This window comes from Protopterus annectens, chromosome 2.part2, assembly GCF_019279795.1.
Source record: "Protopterus annectens isolate FY-2018-M chromosome 2.part2, PAN1.0, whole genome shotgun sequence".
Lineage (NCBI taxonomy): Eukaryota > Metazoa > Chordata > Ceratodontiformes > Protopteridae > Protopterus > Protopterus annectens.
Window position 1 is genome coordinate 225,081,012 of NC_056730.1, and position 20,888 is coordinate 225,101,899.

The following is a 20,888-nucleotide window of genomic DNA, read 5'->3' on the forward strand; positions in this document are numbered from 1 at the left end:
GTGGACCCCACCATTGGTACCCCCCTTACGGCGAGCCTTTCCATGAGTCCCACGTGGAGTGTGGTTTGAACGCTCCCGCCAGGTCATGGTAGTCTGTGCAAACCGACTTACCCCATCAATGGCCTTAGTGACCCCTCCAGACAGGCCGAGCAGGTTTGGGAGGCAGGAGCTGCCCTTGACTAAGTCGATGTGTGTATGTTCCGGTATTGGCTGTACACCACTGTCTGTATTCATGGGCCCCAGTATGGACCTCCCCGCAGCTTTGCAGACAAGGCTTGTCAAGCTGATAGGGCAGGAATGTCTACAGTCCATAAGAGCACTACCCTGGCGTAGTGGGACCACAGCTGCCGTATGCCATCCAGTGGGGACCTAGCCCGTAGTAAGGCTAAGATGACACAGCGGCCTTATGTGTGGGGCGAGGGCCTCAATGAGGTTGGGTAGCACACAGCCAGGGACACCATCTGGGCCCATTGGTGCTGTGTTCACCGCTTAACAGATATCAGATCACCCTGGGCATACGAGATGTTTGGGAGGCTAGACTCTGGTGGGATGGATACGCCCTCTTGGGGTGGATGTATGCATGGAACATGTCCACTGGTTTGTTGACAATGTCTGTGGGTTCAGTGACCATTGTACCATTCTGGAGTAATTCCGGGCATGACTGTGCGCTCCCACCAATGTCCCTACCACAGCTAAGGGAGGCCCTATGGTTGTCTCATGTGCCCTCTGCAGTACCACTACCACAAGCGGCCTTGGATGATTGTATGTGTGACCGTATGTTAACGCCGGTATTAATGAGTGATGCTTTCCCTGGTACTGATATTGCTCTGTCATGTATAAGCTCCAACTGTTGTTGTACAGTTTGTCAATGGCTGGGGTCCACCAGACCATGTGCCTGCCTTCAGTGGACAAGGTCCTGATGTTATCATGATCGCTTGGTGCAGACATCCCTGGGGGTGCTCAGAGAAGGCATTTGTAAGGGTTTCAGCAGTGTGGCCTGTGTTTACCACTGGCATGGAGGCCTTGTAGGGTACCACACCGGTCGTATGACGTGTGTGGTTTGCTGTGGAGAGGTTGTCACTTAGGTCTCCCATGCCGGTGTTGGGTGCAGGATGTGGATTACCAGTGGATCCACTATACGGTCTGACATCACCATTGAGGGATGTACATCCTGTGTGGAGCATATCCTCCCCATGTGTGATGATCAGAACTGGTATATGTCCCCCCCTAGTGGGTATGGTGCATGGGTGTTCCACAGCAGTCAGGTGTATGAACACCTGGGACCTGTGGCGTAGGGTGTTGTGTCTTGGGTAATGTTCTCGGTCTATGTATGGGTGGCTGATGGCACCCAATATGGAGGTGTTGTGAGAGCATGCACACTCACCGGTGTCCTCAGGACGGCTGTGCAGGTATCCTGGGTTTGGGAGGGTGGTCTGTAGCATGCAACAAACTGTAGGGCAGTCCTAACCATGGTTAATTGCACCTGGATATTCCCCGCTGCTACGTGCATCTCTGCCAACATGGAGGTGTGTGTATCCGTCATAGAAATGGGGACTCCACCTCCTTCTATGTTATGTCCGGGTTATGGTCCTGAACACGTGATATAGGGTATGACCCTACAGTGCTGGGGTGCTCTCAGCAGCCCTGACCAATGTTCCAGTCACTGCACTGACATCGATGTCCTCCATACTGAGGAGGTCATTTGAGGGTGTGCAGCTTGGCTGTAGACCACTGGCAGTGAGCTGCATTATCCTGTGTGTTCTCCAGGCTTGTAGTGTGGGGTAGGTGTATCATTCCAGCCGTGCCTGCGGTGAGCACTGTGGGGTGGCAGGTGCCTTTGCAAAACCCTTGTAGACCAGGGCGACAGCTGCCAGCCATACCATGAGAAGGGGCGGGCGCCAAGCATGTCATCCCAGGTAAATGGAACTGATCCCCCAGACCGACACCGCAACCAGGACATTATCAAGGGTGACCACATTGAGCCAGTGTAGTGGCATCATACTTGATGAGGGTGGGATACTGCCCAGGGTCAGGGACATGCCGCCTGGGCTACACAATCTGAGTGGCCCTCATGTGTCCTGTAATGTATCCCAGGGTGGTATGCCACCAGACGTAGACACCAGCATGGGCAATGACCGCGCCAGACCTGCACATGCTGCAGAGTGACCTGAGTGCGTGTGTTATGTGGCGATTCCAGCGCCGGCAGGCAGCCTACTGTGATCATTCCCTTGTTCAGTATGTTGGGTGGACGCCGGTGTGTCTGGCAGTGGCGTCACCCATTACAGGTGTGTGTGGCAGTGTGTGCGTCGCCTTTGGGTCTCTGCCGGGTTAGTACACTGACGTTGAGAACTATGTGTTGCATGTCCTATGTCTTGTGGAAGCAGTAGCTTGTGTGTCTGCTTCAGAGGGCTCGTTAGGTTCGTGACATGTCCTACAGTGCCCCAGGTATGTCGTAGTGTGTTCATGTGTTTGATTAGCATTTGCGATAGTCACATGTGACACTGGGTATGTGGTGTGCATTGTGTCCTTCCCCTCCCACGTGGTCTTGCCGGTCATGGTTGGAGAGAGCACAGCACCCTGTCTGGCTATATAGTTGTGTCTGTCACATGTATTATGGTCATTGGGGGAGGTGCGGCTTGTCCGTGTCCATGAGGCACCTGTAACAGTGGCCAGGACGCCCAGATTCACCATCTGAACAGGAGAGGTCGCTAGCAATTGACCCGTCTACATGCCAGAGGATGTGAATGCATCTGCTGTGTAGCTGGGTCAGAAGGCACCTATAGGGAATTGGGCACACAAGGGGATTCTAGGACAGTGTAGTACTCCATTTAGTATCCATGTACTTTATCTATGTGGGAATACTATGGGAGCAGGTGCAATGCTTTTGTGATGTAGAGAACAGACAGTCGGGATTGCAAGAAGAGAGGTCATACACATAGACCTGCGGAGCACGGAGCCGGATACAGTGTAACGTTGCTTACACGGTACATGACGCACATGTCCACAGATATATTGCACCTGACGCCTGTGGTCGGTGCCACAGGCTACGGTGGACAGAGACATCACATACATGGCATGACACAGTACAGGTATGGTGACATTCTGCAGGTGTCATACGCAGTGTGCTGGGTACTGACCGAAGGTGTCACTTGTCAGCTGTGGTGCACAGTGTTCGACAGTCGGATGCTGTACCGGTATTGGAATATACCCGCATTCGCAGGGCGTACACCTCTATGGCACACACACCATGGTGTGCAGATGGGGACACCTGTCTGTGTGGTCGGCACCCTCACACGACAATGCAGCGATGCGCCATGTCACAGGGGGTGGTCTTGCACAGGTGGCCAGTAAGGCTCACAGGTGTGGGAATGACAGGGCTGTACAATGCAGCACCACTACGGGATGGTCACCCTGTGTGGTCAGTGTCCGGGCACAACACGATATCTGCATACACCCTCTCAACAAGCAGCAGACATACACACATGTCGACACACGGACATGGTGGTGTCCACACATGTCTACACGGAGGGATGACGTGTTGCATGTACCACACCATCCACATCGGTGCACCCCACACTGAGGTAGGTACAGAGCTCTACCATGGTGTACAGTGATGTGTGGCACGTGGCACATAGTTCCCCCGATCTGTGGCATACATGGGCACACATTCCTGCACACATGTTGGTGCTAGGAATGCCACACCAGCTACATGTGTTTGTGCAGGCGTGCAGCGGTATGTGGTGCATCCTGCGTACTACCACTGTATCCAGCAGCTGTGCCAATATCTGCACTTGGGTGGTGGTAGGGGTTAGAATGGCAATGTGACATATGGTCGAACCCGCATGGCCGATGGGTATGCATCATGGCAGCGCTGTCATGTAAAGGCGACATAGCGGACTGTATGCACATGGCAGGGTAGGATGGTGTGTGACACACCTGTGACCAGCACCTGCACACATGCATGTGGACAGGTGTTTAAACAATTGGTGTACACACAGACTGCCATGCGTGCTGTTACTATGCCACCAAATGACGGCCCCCATGATGGGTATGCATGTGGGAGGGGGTTGCAACTGTCTTACAGACACCAGACACCACCCGTGACCGGCTGCACCGTGCACAGTACATGTGTCACATGTCTCCCCTGTTGCCATGTGTGTATGCATTGCTACGTTGTGACATGTGTGTCAACATGCATGGAACATGGACTGTGGTTTGGTATCACAGCTGTCACAGGCAAACTGTACAAGGGTATGTGTCCCTGTGAACACCGCCACACCCTGTAGGGGGTGCATACCACAAACATGTGTCCGCCTTCCCTTTGTGTGTGTATTACCGCGTACGCCTGTGTCATGCATGTGGTCCATCACAGGCCTCGTATGTGTCCTGCGTGCAGTCCATGCACACAGCTTGGAAACCACATATGTGACATATCCAGACATTGTTTCACTGTGGTACAGCTGCAGTCATGTGTCATACCTGTATCAGGCCCGTGGCATGTGTGGATCATGCCTGTCCGTGTATACCGGTACGGGTGGACTACATCACACCTGTGGGATCATTGATAGTACATGTGTACTCTGCACGACGGACGTACACCGCCACATAGTCCTCTGGATATATGTCACATGCAGTTTCGGGACCGTGAGACATACTGCTGCACCGATAACTGGATGCTGGCATAGCAGCTACAGTGTTCACTTCAGTGTGTACATGTTCAGCCTGCACCCATGGCACCTGTGCTGTCATCTGTGTGTGTACGTGTGACTGCATGTGTGTCCATCCTACGCATGTGTACGGGTTTGCCTGTCCATGACTTGTGGTGTGTGCACTCCATCTACATGCTGGACGGCGCGTAGCACATACCACGTGTGTGAGCATGGCCGGGTCGCTGTTGTGTGGCTGGACACACACGTCGGTCCACAGTCAGCCTCCCATGCCATCGCCCCATGTGTATGCATGTCTGCTCTGTGCCGATACTAAGTGTCTGAGCATGCCCAGTAAGCAGCTGTGTAGATGGACACACAGTACAGTGCACACCGCGCCCGACTGCATTGATACCCCGGGTGCATGCCTGTTTCCCCTTCGCAACTGCCACATCTGTGGCATGGCCGGGTTGCTGTTGTGTGGCTAGACACACACAATGGTCCACAGTCTGCCTCCCATGCCGTCGCCCCATGGGTATGCATGTCTGCTCTGTGCCGATTCTAAGTGTCTGAGCATGCCCAGTAAGCAGCTGTGTAGATGGACACACAGTACAGTGCACACCACGCCCGACTGCATTGATACCCCGGGTGCATGCCTGTTTCCCCTTCGCAACTGCCACGTCTGTGGCATGGCCGGGTTGCTGTTGTGTGGCTGGACACACACAACGGTCCACAGTCTGCCCTCCATGCCGTCGCCCCATGTGTATGCATGTCTGCTCTGTGCTGATTCTAAGTGTCTGAGCATGCCCAGTAAGCAGCTGTGTAGATGGACACACAGTACAGTGCACACCGCGCCCGACTGCATTGATACCCCGGGTGCATGCCTGTTTCCCCTTCGCAACTGCCACGTCTGTGGCATGGCCGGGTTGCTGTTGTGTGGCTGGACACACACGATGGTCCACAGTCTGCCTCCCATGCCGTCCCCCATGTGTATGCATGTCTGCTCTGTGCCAATTCTAAGTGTCTGAGCATGCCCAGTAAGCAGCTGTGTAGATGGACACACAGTACAGTGCACACCGCTACCGACTGCATTGATACCCGGTGCATGCCTGTTTCTTCGCAAATGCCACGTCTGTGGCATGGCCGGGTTGCTGTTGTGTGGCTGGACACACACGACGGTCCACAGTCTGCCACCCATGCCGTCGCACCATGTGTATGCATGTCTGCTCTGTGCCGAGTCTAAGTGTCTGAGCATGCCCAGTAAGCAGTTGTGTAGATGGACACACAGTACAGTGCACACCGCGCCCGACTGCGTTGATACCCCGTGAGCATGTCTGTCTCCCCTCTGCAACCGCTAGGTGTGAGAGGCATGGCCAGTACACCTGCTGGGGGTACACACGACAGTCGGCACCGCTGTCTGCTACTAGGCGTGTAGCCATGGCCAATGACATCCTGCATAGCTATGGTGACCATCTAGGTGACTCATATGTGGCTGTCATGCCACATTGGCTGCCTACATCCTGCACGCCGGATGACCTCTCATAGGGTATACTGTCATGTGGTGCATCCCGTATTCATGTCGTGATGTACTGCTCAGTAGTTATTTGGTATTCCCGACTGCAGCACTACCGTGTTACTGTACGGCCACCTTGGGATGGTAACAGGCTGTGTGATTGCGCACTCTGTCTTCATTCCCTATCTGACGCATTGCCTCTGCAGATGATACCACCCACCTAGGGGTATGCCTCCTGACAGTGCTGTGCTCAGTAATCCCGGTAGCGCGTTCTGTAAATGCTTCATGCTGTAGTGAGTTCATGTAGGTAGGCGTAGGTTCGATTCTTGGCCCTTCCCTGTGTGTGTGTGTGTCTTTGTGTGTGTGTTTGTTTCCAGCTGTCTCTGCAGATGAACATGCTTTTAGACGCTTCGCAACACATACCTTGGCTATTGCCAGCTATTCTCTTACGGGTGATGTCACCCGCCTAGAAATATGCCTCTGACAGCATTGTGCTCAGTAATCTCGGTAGCGCATTCTGTAAATGCTTCATGCTGTAGGGAGTTCATGTAGGTAGGCGTAGGTTCGACTCTCAGCCCTTTCCTGTGTGTGTGTTTCCAGCTGCCTCTGCAGATGAACATGCTTTTAGACGCTTCGCAACACATACCTTGGCTATTGCCAGCTATTATCTTACGGGTGATGTCACCCGCCTAGAAATATGCCTCTGACAGCATTGTGCTCAGTAATCTCGGTAGAGCATTCTGTAAATGCTTCATGCTGTAGTGAGTTCATGTAGGTAGGCGTAGGTTCAACTCTCGGCCCTTCCCTGTTTGTGTGTTTCCAGCTGCCTCTGCAGATGAACATGCTTTTAGATGCTTCGCAACACATACCTTGGCTATTGCCAGCTATTCTCTTACGGGTGATGTCACCCACCTAGAAATATGCCTCTGACAGCGTTGTGCTCAGTAATCTCGGTAGCGCGTTCTGTAAATGCTTCATGCTGTAGTGAGTTCATGTAGGTAGGCATAGGTTCGACTCTCGGCCCTTCCCTGTGTTTGTTTGTGTGTTTCCAGCTGCCTCTGCAGATGAACATGCTTTTAGACGCTTCGCAACACATACCTTGGCTATTGCCAGCTATTATCTTACGGGTGATGTCACCCGCCTAGAAGTATGCCACTGACAGCGCTGTGCTCAGTAATCTCGGTAGCGCGTTCTGTAAATGCTTCATGCTGTAGTGAGTTCATGTAGATAGGCGTAGGTTTGCCTCTCGGCCCTTCCCTGTGTATGAGTGTGTGTGTGTGTGTGTGTTTCCAGCTGCCTCTGCAGATGAACATGCTTTTAGACGCTTCGCAACACATACCTTGGCTATTGCCAGCTATTCTCTTACGGGTGATGTCACCCGCCTAGAAATATGCCTCTGACAGCGTTGTGCTCAGTAATCTCGGTAGCGCGTTCTGTAAATGCTTCATGCTGTAGTGAGTTCATGTAGGTAGGCGTAGGTTCGACTCTTGGCCCTTCCCTGTGTTTGTGTGTGTGTGTTTCCTCTGCAGATGAACAAGCTTTTAGACGCTTCGCAACACATACCTTGGCTATCAGCGGCCATTCCTTTACGGATGTTGTCACCCACCTGTACATGTGCCTCTGATGGTGGTGTGTTCGGTGGTCCACGTAGCGCATTCCATACCTGTGTCATACATTTGTGCGGTTGGGTATGTGGGGGTGTGGTCAATCACCATGCCTGCCACATGTGTTTGTGTGTCCATGCTCCCAGCTGCATGGGTTCATAGGGTATGGCTTTGAGGTTTACGCAGAACACTCATATCCTGCCGCCATCCCTGTGTTTGTGGAAGGCGGGACGCAGCTCGTGTACTGCTTGTGTGCCTGTTGTGGCCGGCGACCTCCGTAGCATGTTCTCCACGTGCACCCTGCTATGGTGTGGTGGGGTGGTGCTGTGTACATTACACTCACGGGCCTGCCAGATGTGTCCGTCTGTATCTCTGTCTTTGTATATCTATGTACCTATGTTGTGCCCGTACTGCTGCTCTAGCATGGACAGCTGTCTTTCCCATGTATCGCATATTTGCACGGCTGACACATATAACTGTGGTATGTTGCATATCCACACATTGTCCGTGCACCGTCCGTATTCCAGAACACCCTAAAGACATCTGCTGGATATCGTGGCAGACAGCTATCCTTGCTGTCCTGACACTGTACCCATTACGCCATACACCTTGTGTGTACTTGCCTATTTATGGTGTGTGTATGTCTACCTGTGCTGTATGCATGGCCGTGTGTGTGTCCCGCTATAGCCATCTGTGCAGGTGTCGCCACTATGGGTAATCCTTGTGGACCGCTGTTTCATGTGCACGTCTGCACATACCTGCAGACCGCATTACCTTCTCCAACGGCAGCGGCCTTAGATCGACCACTGCCCTAGGCTGTAGGGCTCCATGGCGCCCACCACCACAACACATGGTGCCCCCATCTTGGTATACCTACATGATACACCTACTAGACAGGTGACCCTACTAGTGCGGCGCCCTGGGCAGCCGCAGGATTGGCGTATGCCTACGGCCGGCTATGGGCACATCACAAGGCATACGTCTACATTTGGTGTTTTACGACGTCTAGGTTATAATACCAGAGGGGGGACCTCATCAGCTATGCTATAGAATGCGGATTTAGATGGATTAGTAGGTGGAGGGTTGGCCACACACCAGGCCTGACCGATGGAACACTGATGAGGCCTCTTTTGAGAAGCAGGTGGAGCAAACCCCCGTAACGGGAATGTAGTTTAGGTACAGATGTAGAGTCAACATACATTTGTCCACTCTTTCAGTTCTGTATCGCTGTATTACAGTGATATGCTATGCATATCTTCCATATACATTGTTAGATCTTTGATTGATGAGTATTCGGCATAGTACAATATCATATAATACATGTGTTAATAGGATGCTTTCTGAGATGTTAACATATGTGTGTGTGGTTAACATTGCATCTGTGCTTTCTATGCTGTGGTTACATGTTCATTGTTTGCATAGAAAGTGACAAATGGAAGTGTAAGGGGGGATATTTAAAGCCTGGATGCTTCCATGTTATGTGTAAGTCTCACGGAGCCTACGGGTGATAGCACTTACATGTCTATGAAGTAACCTTTGGATACCATATGTGACCTGTCGTGGACAAAATGTCTACGTTGACTGTTTCATCTACTTATGTGTGACTTGGTTTGTGTGCCATAAGGTGCCAGCGGGTCTTTGATGTTGATTAGGTGTATTCCATAGTCAATTGACATTAATCCTATTAATTCACTGAAGGATGTTCTTCATTGGTGGGAACACCATAGTTTGACCATCGTATGGCTTTCCTAGCTGACATTGATATTGTGCCATTGGTATGTGTTCCACAGGTCACCCATTTGTTCCGCGGTATGGAAGCGTGTGATCCCCATTTTGGTGCTGGCAGATTGAGTGCTGTGTACGCCGGTATTCGCACAGCGGTCTGGCTTTGTATGGGGAGTGTCTACTGTAGTCCCTATCTGTATTTCCTGTGTTATGCCTCACTGCAGCTGTGTGGTTACACAGGGTTCGCAGTTATGGGTGCCATCTTGGTCCTACGCTTGTCCATCCCTAGTGATTGCCTACTGGACACTGGTATGGAGCAGTACACATTTCACACCTGCATTTAGCATTAGCCGGTGGATGCTTTGCACAATCTGTGGGGTGTACGGCACGTGCTACTCCCACATCCCTCCCACGGTGCGGGACAACGTATTATCTGCCAAACAACACCGAGCCCCGTTTCTGCATACCCAGGATCCCATGGCTGCAACCCTCGACGGTACCCATTACACATCCGGCATGTGTGCGGGAATGGGATGTGGACGCACCTCTATGGACTCTACAATCTGGGAATATCTGTTCATATGTCCTGCATTCCGTGGACAGTTGTCATCAACCCTGAACACGCTGGGGGTGCATATGTCTGGCTGTACCGTAGTCACGGCTGTCAGTTCTTCTAGGTCTCTCGATCGCAGCTGGTTGACATTGCATACGGATGAATCTCTGGGGTCCTACTATGAACACCATTGTGCATATGTACAGTGTAGACCTTGTTGGACTGTGTCCATCTGGCTAGTGGGTTTGACTGCTGCTGTATGTTCCCCAATCGCGGATGTCTGCTTGCTACCCATATTATGTAGTGCTACGTTAACCAGGTTATTCTAAACTGAAACTGAATGGTGTAAATCCAATGATGCAGGCTAGGAGATGCTTTAAGTAATCCTCAAATGTCCCATTAGGATATGTCCGCCATTGTATTGTCAAACTGACACAACCAAAACATGTAGATCCTATTAATTCATTGAAGGATGTTCTTTATAAGCGTGAACGCCATAGTTTAAGGATCCTATGACTTTCCTAGTTGACGTTGTTGGTGTGCCATTAGTATGTGTTCTGCAGGTCGCCCATTTGTTCCGCGGTATGGAAGCGAGTGATCCCCATTCTCTTTCTGGCAGATTGAGTGCTGTGTACGCCGGTATTTGCACGGTGGTCTGACTTCGTATGTGGAGTCTCTACTGTAGTCCCTATCTGTATTCCCTGTGGTTTGCCTTACTACAGCTGTGTGATTCCACCAGGTTTGCAGTTATGGGTGCCATCTTGGCCGTACGTTTATCCATCCTTGGGAAATGCCTACTGGACACTGATGTAGGACTGTACCCATTTCACAGCTGCATGTAGCATTCTCTGGTGGATGATTGTCATTATTGGTGGGGGGTAAGGCATGTTCTATACCCACATCCCTCCCACGGGGCGGGACAACGGATTATCTGCCAAACAACACTGAGCCCCATTTCTGCATACCCACGATCCCATGGCTGCAGCCCTCGACGTTACCCATTATACATTCCTCATGTGTGCGGGACTGAGATGTGGACGCACATCTATGGACATGGCCATATGGGTATTTCTGCTCATATGTTCTGCATTTCATGGACACCTGTCATCAACCTTAAACACGCTGGTGGTGCATATGTCTAACAGTGCCATAGTCATGGCTGTTACGCCTTCAGCCGCTCTCCATCACGTTTATCTTGCATAGGGCTAAATTTTTGGGTCCTACAATGGACACCAATGTGCATATGTAAAGTGTAGAACCTGTTGGACTGTGTCCATCTGGCCAGTGGGTTTGACTGCTGCTGTATGTTCCCCAATCGCGGGTGACTGTTTGACTACACATATTATGTAGTGCTACGACATCCAGGTCTTTCAAACCTGACACCGAATGGTGTACATCCAAAGATGCAGGTTAGCAACTGCTTTACATAATCCTCAGAAGTCACAATACGAAATATCCACCACTGTATTGTCAAAATAACACCACCATGACATGTGGATCCTATTAATTCATTGAAGGATGTCCTTTATATGTGGGTACGCCATAGCTTGACCATCCTATAACCTTCCTGGTTGACATTGGTGGTGTGCCATTAGTATGTGTTCCGCAGATCGCCCATTTCTTCCGCAGTATGGAAGCGAGTGAACCCCATTTTCCTGCTGGCAGATTGAGTGCTGTCTACGCCGGTATTCGCACGCTGGTCTGGCTTTGTATGGGGGGTGTGTACTGTGGTCCCTATCAGTACTTTCTGTGTTATGCCTTACTGCAGCTGTGGAATTACACCGGGTTTGCAGTTATGGGTGACCATCTTGGTCGTACGTTTGTCCGTCCATGGGAAATGCCTACTGGACAGTGGTATAGGGCTGTACACATTTCACAGCTGCATTTAGCATTCTCCGGTGGATGATTTGCATTATTAGTGGGGAGTAACGCATGTGCTATACCCACATCCTCCCACGGGCGGACAACGGATTATCTGCCAATCAACACCGAGCCCCATTTCTGCATACCCAGGATCCCATGTCTGCAACCCTCGACGGTACCCATTGCACATCCTTCATGTGTGCGGGAATGGGATGTGGACGCACAACTATGGACACGGCAACCTAGGGAGACCTATTCATATGACCTGCATTTCATGGACACTTGTCATCAACCTTGAACACGCTGGTGGTGCATATCTAGCTGTGCCGTAGTCACGGCTATCAGTTCTTCTGGGTCTCTAGATCACTGCCTGTTCACATTGCATACGGATAAATTTTTGGGTCCTACAATGGACACCAATGTGCATATGTAAAGTGTAGAACTTATTGGACTGTGTCCATCTGGCCAGTGGGTTTGACTGCTGCTGTATGTTCAGCAATCACGGATGTCTGTTTGAGTACCCATATTATGTAGTGCTACGTAAATCAGGTTTTCCGCCACTGAACCCAAATGTTGTAATTCCAATGATGCAGGCTAACAATTGCTTTAACTAATCCGCAGATATCCCATTGGGACATTCCCGCCTCTGTATTGTCAAATTAACACGGACCAAAACATGTAGATCCTATTAATTCATTGAAGGATGTTCTTTATATGTGGGTACGCCATAGCTTAACCATCCTATAACCTTCCTAGTTGACGTTGTTGGTGTGCCAGTAGTATGTGTTCCGCAGGTCGCCCATTTGTTCCGCGGTATGGAAGCGAGTGATCCCCATTCTCTTGCTGGCAGATTGAGTGCTGTGTACGCCGGTATTCGCACGGCGGTCTGACTTTGTATGTGGAGTCTCTACTGTAGTCCCTATCTGTATTCCCTGTGTTATGCCTTACTACAGCTGTGTGATTCCACCAGGTTTGCAGTTATGGGTGCCATCTTGGCCGTACGTTTGTCCATCCATGGGAACTGCCTAATGGACACTGGTATAGGGCTGTACACATTTCACAGCTGCATTTAGCATTCTCCGGTGGATGATTTGCATTATTAGTGCGGAGTAACGCATATGCCATGCCCACATCCCTCACACGGGGCGGGACAACGGATCATCTGCCAATCCACACCGAGACCCATTTTTGCATACCCACGATCCCATGGCTGCAACCCTCGACAGTACCCGTTGCACATCCTCCATGTGTGCGGGAATGGGATGTGGACGAACTTCTATGGACTCGACAATCTGGGGATTTCTGTGCATATGACCTGCATTTCATGGACAGTTGTCATCAACCTTGAACACGCTGGTGGTGCATATATGTAGCTGTGCCGTAGTCACGGCTGTCACTTCATCTGGGTCTCCCGATCGCAGCAGGTTGACATTGCATACGGATAAATTTTTGGGTCCTACAATGGACACCAATGTGCATATGTAAAGTGTAGAACTTATTGGACTGTGTCCATCTGGCCAGTGGGTTTGATTGCTGCTGTATGTTCAGCAATCACGGATGTCTGTTTGAGTACCCATATTATGTAGTGCTACGTAAACCGGGTTTTCCGCCACTGAACCCAAATGGTGTAATTCCAATGATGCAGGCTAACAATTGCTTTAAATAATCCGCAGATATCCCATTGGGACATTCCCGCCTCTGTATTGTCAAATTAACACGGACGAAACATGTAGATCCTATTAATTCATTGAAGGGTGCTCTTTATATGTGGGTACGCCATAGCTTAACCATCCTATAACCTTCCTAGTTGACGTTGTTGGTGTGCCATTAGTATGTGTTCCGCAGGTCGCCCATTTGTTCCGCGGTATGGAAGCGAGTGATCCCCATTCTCTTGCTGGCAGATTGAGTGCTGTGTACGCCGGTATTCGCACGGCGGTCTGACTTTGTATGTGGAGTCTCTACTGTAGTCCCTATCTGTATTCCTGTGTTATGCCTTACTACAGCTGTGTGATTCCACCAGGTTTGCAGTTATGGGTGCCATCTTGGCGACGTTTGTCCATCCATGGGAACTGCCTAATGGACACTGGTATAGGGCTGTACACATTTCACAGCTGCATTTAGCATTCTCCGTGGATGATTTGCATTATTAGTGCGAGTAACGATATGCCATACCCACATCCCTCACATGGGCGGACAACGGATCATCTGCCAATCCACACCAAGACCCATTTTTGCATACCCACGATCCCATGGCTGCAACCCTCGACAGTACCCATTGCACATCCTTCATGTGTGCGAGAATGGGATGTGGACGCACGTCTATGGACTCAGCAACCTGGGGAGTCCTATTCATATGTCCTGCATTTCATGGACACTTGTCATCAACCTTGAACACGCTGGTGGTGCACATATCTAGCTGTGCCGTAGTCACGGCTGTCAGTTCTTCTGGGTCTCTCGATCGCAGCCGGTTCACATTGCGTACGGATAAATTTTTGGGTCCTACAATGGACACCAATGTGCATATGTAAAGTGTAGAACTTATTGGACTGTGTCCATCTGGCCAGTGGGTTTGACTGCTGCTGTATGTTCAGCAATCACGGATGTCTGTTTGAGTACCCATATTATGTAGTGCTACGTAAACCGGGTTTTCCGCCACTGAACACAAATGGTGTAATTCCAATGATGCAGGCTAACAATTGCTTTAACTAATCCGCAGATATCACATTGGGACATTCCCGCCTCTGTATTGTCATATTAACACGACCAAAACATGTAGGTCCTATTAATTCATTGAAGGATGTTCGTTATAAGCGTGAACGCCATAGTGTAAGGATCCTATGACTTTCCTAGTTGACGTTGTTGGTGTGCCATTGGTATGTGTTCCGCAGGTCGCCCATTTCTTCCGCGGTATGGAAGCGAGTGATCCCCATTCTCTTGCTGGCAGATTGAGTGCTGTGTACGCCGGTATTCGCACGGCGGTCTGACTTTGTATGTGGAGTCTCTACTGTAGTCCCTATCTGTATCCCATGTGTTTTGCCTTACTACAGCTGTGTGATTCCACCAGGTTTGCAGTTATGGGTGCCATCTTGGCCGTACGTTTGTCCATCCATGGTAACTGCCTAATGGACACTGGTATAGGGCTGTACACATTTCACAGCTGCATTTAGCATTCTCCGGTGGATGTTTTGCATTATTATTGCGGAGTAACGCATATGCCATACCCACATCCCTCACACGGGGCGGGACAACGGATCATCTGCCAATCAACTCCGAGACCCATTTCTGCATACCCACGATCCCATGGCTGCAACCCTCGACAGTACCCATTGCACATCCTCCATGTGTGCGGGAATGGGATGTGGACGCACATCTATGGACTCGACACTCTGGGGATTTCTGTGCATATGTCCTGCATTTCATGGACAGTTGTCATCAACCTTGAACACGCTGGTGGTGCATATATGTAGCTGTGCCGTAGTCATGGCTGTTACTTCATCTGGGTCTCTCGATCGCAGCCGGTTGACATTGCGTACGGATAAATTTTTGGGTCCTACAATGGACACCAATGTGCATATGTAAAGTGTAGAACTTATTGGACTGTTTCCATCTGGCCAGTGGGTTTGACTGCTGCTGTATGTTCAGCAATCACGGATGTTTGTTTGCCTACCCATATTATGTTGTGCTAGACACCCATGTTTTACTATGATTAACCCAAATGGTGTTAATGTAATGCTGCAGGTTGGCAACTGCTTTAAGTAATCCTCAGAAGGCCCAGTAGGACATATACGCCACTGTATTGTCAATATTACACAGCCAGAACATGTAGACCCTATTAATTCATTGAAGGATGTTCTTTATAAGCGGGAACGCCATTGTTTAAACATCCTATGACCTTCCTAGTTGACGTTGTTGGTGTGACATTGGTATGTGTTCCACTGGTCGCCCATTTGTTCCGCAGTATGGCGGCGAGTAATCCCCATGTTGTTGCTGGCAGATTGAGTGCTGTGTATGCCGGTATTCGCACGGCGGTCTGGATTTCTACGGGGAGTGTCTACTGTAGTTGCCATCTGCATTTCCTGTGTTATGCCTTACTGCAGCTGTGTAATTCCACAGGGCTTGCAGGTATGGGTGCCATCCTGGTCATAGGCTTTTCCATCCATGGGGATTGCCTACTGGACACTGTTATGGCCTGTACACATTCCACACCTGCATTTAGCATTATCCGGTGGATGCTTTGCATTATTAGTGGGGAGTGGGTCATGTGCTACACCCACATCCCTCCCACGGGGTGGGACAACGGATTATCTGCCAAACAACACCGAGCCCCATTTCTGCATACCCAAGATCCCATGGCTGCAACCCTCGACAGTACCCATTACACATCCTTCATGTGTGCGGGACTGGGATGTGGACGCACATGTATGGACACGTCGATCTGGGGATTTCTGTTCATATGTCCTGCATTTCATGGACACCTGTCATCAACCTTAAACACGCTGGTGGTGCATATGTCTAACTGTGCCGTAGTCTCAGCTATCGCATCATCTGGTGGTCGGAAACAGCTGGATGGAGTTCTATTAGAAGGTATTTTTGGGTCCTACAATGGACACTAATGTGCATATGTAAAGTTAGATGTTGCTGGACTGTGTCCAACTGGCCAGTGGTTTTGGCTGCTGCTGTATGTTCCCCAATCGCGGATGTCTGTTTGACTACCCATTCTACGTGGTGCTACATAAACCAGGTGTTTTAGAACTGTGAGCAAATGGTGTACATCCAGGGATGCAGGTTAGCAACTGCTTTAAATAAACCTCAGACGTCCCAATAGGACATATCCGTCACTGTATTTTCAACATAACACCACCGGAACATGTTGATCCCCTATGTATTCATTGAAGCATGTTTTCTTTATAGGTGGGGATGCCATAGTTTACATATCCTAGTTGACGTTGTTGGTGTGCCATTAGTATGTGTTCCACAGGTCACCCATCTGTTCCGCAGTATGGTAGCGAGTGCTCCCCATTTTGTTGCTGGCAGATTGAGTGATGTGTACGCCAGTGTTCGCACGGCGGTCCAACTTTGTATGGGGAATGTCAACTGTAGTCCCTATGTGTATTTCCTGTGTTATGCCTTACTGCGGCTGTGTAATTCCACCGGCTTTGCAGTTATGGGTGCCATCTTGGTCGTACGCTTGTCCATCCATGAGAATTGCCTACTGGACACTGGTATAGGGCTGTACACATTTCACACCTGCATTTAGCATTCTCCGGTGGATGCTTTGCATTATTAGTGGGGAGTAAGGCAGGTGCTATGCCCACATCCCTCCCACGGGGCGGGACAATGGATTATCTGCCAAACGACACCGAGCCCTGTTTCTACATACCCAGGATCCCTTGGCTGCAACAGTTGACAGTACCCATTACACATCCTTCATGTGTGCGGGACTGGGATGTGGACGCACTTCTATGGACTCGGAACTCTGGGGATTTCTGTGCATATGTGCTGCATTTCATGGACAGCTATCATCAACATTGAACACGCTTGCGGTGCATATGTCTAGCTGTGCCGTGGTCACGACTGTCGGTTCTCATGGTTGGGCGGTGAAGGCTGGCACGCATACCGTACGGGAAAATTTTTGGTCCTACAATGGACACCAATGTGCATATGTAAAGTGTAGAGCTTGTCGGACTGTGTCCATGTGGCCAGTGGTTTCGACTGCTGCTGTGTGTTCACCAATCGCGGATGTCTGCTTGACTACCCATAGTGTGTAGTGCTACGGAAACCATGTTTTCCGAAACCGGAACCAAATGGTGTACATCCAATGATGCAGGTTAACAACCGCTTTAATTAATCCCCAGAGGTCCCAGTAGGGAAGTATCGCCACTTTATTGTCGGAATGACACCTCCATACCAGGTAAATCACGGGCACTTTGGCCCGGTCTTACCGGCCATTTGCAAGTGTAATTAGCAGACACGTGTCAATACCTGTATAATAGTACATATTGTAATACCGACGTTAATCTATGTTATTTGGACAATGGCTTCTGCTATTGACATACGTTCCTGTGGGTGTTGCCGGTTACCATACACATGGCTTTCTCAAAGGCCGACTTCACAATTCTGAACACTACTGTGGTCTCCTTTCAGGACCCTGAGCCAGTGGTCAACAGTACTGCAGCCACTGCATCACTTACATATGCCGTCTACCGGTACCTACAGGTCTGCATGGATCAGGCATTCCCTTACCCAACTGTGGTTCATTGTACCAATGCCAAGCATCCAGTGTGGTGTACCCCAGCCATACACAAGCTGTACAACGAGAGGAGGTGGCTACAACAAGGCAGAGCAGACACCTTGTGAGGTATGACACCCTTGCTCATTATATGTGTAGAGCTACAGGCTGTCATGACATGGTCCGGGCCAGGTTCCACAGATATATCTCCATGGACTCGGCAGACAATCATACAGCCTTCATTTGCTATGCTGGACACCTGGGAGGTAACTCACACATATGCTCTGACTGGGTTCACAATGATGTGGAGTTTACTGAACATACACACATTGCCAACATACGGGCTGACAGGTTCGGTGAAGACATCTCCACCCCTCCCCCCCACATGGAGAGATGTCTGTACCAGCGGTTTGTGGTCCCCGAATGTTCTGTAACGCATGGGTGGGACATGCTCTCTCCAGGGTAGTGAACATAGCATCCATGGGACCAGCTGGTGTCCCGACTGTGTACTCCGTGATCTCATTGAGGAATTAGACCCATAGTTAGGACAGCTGTTTATTCTTAGCCTCACCTCAGGTAACGTACCCAAGTTGTGTCGCATGGCGACTGTAGTCCCACTTCACAGGGCCAGTGCCTCCACTGACCCTGGTTATTACTGTCCCATTACCATGAGAAGACTTATCTGCAAACACATGGAGAGGGATCATACTGTGGCCCATAGATGACGACATAGGAGACCTGCATACTTTGCATCCAACACAGTTTGGCTTGGTCAGGGGCGGTTCATGCGTTTAAATCCTGGTTGATGTTTTAGGGACAGTCACCAAGGCCATTGATGGGGGTCTTGCAGTCCATACAGCCTACCTCGACCTGGCAAAGGCCTTCAACACAATACCCCCTCGGGTATCATTGATAAACCCATCGGCTTGGATGTGAACACGTACATCGCAGGATGGGTTGCAAACTGGCTAGGTGACATGACCCACGTGGTCATAGTTGCTGAAAGCATGTCAGACTTACTGCCTGTCACAGGCGGTGTCCCACAGGGCTCTGCCCTGGGTCCACTCTTTTTCTACATCTACATTTCCACAGTGCAAGCACACACAGGGGTGTTATGGCTGACATTGTTTGTAGATGACTGCAAACCAGGTGCCATAGTGGGACGGACATCTGACACAGATATCCTTCAAAGGGGCCTCCCAGATATGTATATCTGCTGTCAGGGACATGACCTACAGCTAAATGCCAGGTAATGCATAGTCATACCCGTCGAGAAGAATGAGGTCACCCCTGTCCGGCATATGGGTGGCAGTCCACTGAGCATGGGGGTAATTACCAGGGATCTGGGGACCCAGGTTGTCGGTCACCATTCGTTCGACACACACGTTGCTATCGTGGTTCGGTAGAACTTCTACATTGCCCACCTGATCGTGCAGGGATTCACATCTAGATCAGGGTAGGTCATCATCTCCTTGTACTCATTACGTGTTACACCTATGATTGAGTACATTGCCCCATTCGGAGGGTATCTGACCCGACACCTACAGCAGCTGGGAAGGCCCCATAGGTTAATCATCAGACAGATGCAGGGTGTCAGGGATTTGTGTTATGCTGCCCCACTGTTCGGACTCCTGCTCCATTCCGTCACATACCTCTTGTTCGGTGTTGACCTGTGCCTGACATACGAGGCCATGTCGAACCATATTTGATGACTATGCTTCACCTACTGGATCTACATCCCTCGGAACCACAAGGGCAGGTGACGTGAACCTTGACACGGTCATTAATAGGATGTGTTGGAGTGACACATACGTCACCCAGACACTCACTATGCTGTGGATCTACATCACAGTACATGTGAGGCAGAGAACCTTGCTAGCCTTGTTCGGGGGGATCTTGTCCGTTGGATGGGGGATTGCAGATATACCCCAGGGATTACATCATTGTCACTGCTTGACAGAGGTACAGCAATATAATAGGCATTTTATCTCCGGACCGGAGGGTTGGCAAAGGAATCCTAACTATGGCCTAGGGTCATGGCTGACCTTGGGTAGATAGCCTACTCTGTACCTATAGACCTATGAACCTATGTTCATAGTTTGTCCCATTCACACTTGTCTATCCCCTATCCTCTTTCTCATGTGTATATTTCTGTGGCACGTGATTGACCTCTGTATTACCTGCAGGTATGCTGTCTACAGTGCACATACATCACGGTTGATTACAGTGTATCTGTGTCCCTACCTCTGTGATACTGAGGACTACCACACATCCTTCACAGCATTACATGCATATGTCCATTCTATTATTCTTTGGCCTATGGGGGGGTGTTAAGGCAATGGTTACACGTGTCCCTGTTTGTGCGCCAGATCATGGTGGTCTTTGACCAGCCTCCGTTGCGGTCGTGGGATGGACGGTAGTGTTGGTGTGTGTTTGGCATGTGTTTTCACTGCCGGTACATCTGTGGGAGGTGGGGTTGGCACATGTTCCTCTTTGCAGGGGCCCCATCCTGGAGTTTTGTGTCATGCATCTACACTTGGCACGTGCCATATGTCCTGTGCTATTCCCACAGTCGTGTATGCCTTCATGCATTACTACTGCGTGTTACTGGCTGTTTGTATGTGGTACACATGGCTATTATGGTGGTTGGCTTGGCCTATTCCCATGCTATGACATACACATCTGTCAAATAAGTTGTTGAAATCAGACTGTAAAAATCATTAGGCTTTTCAAAATGACAGTCAATAACACAGGA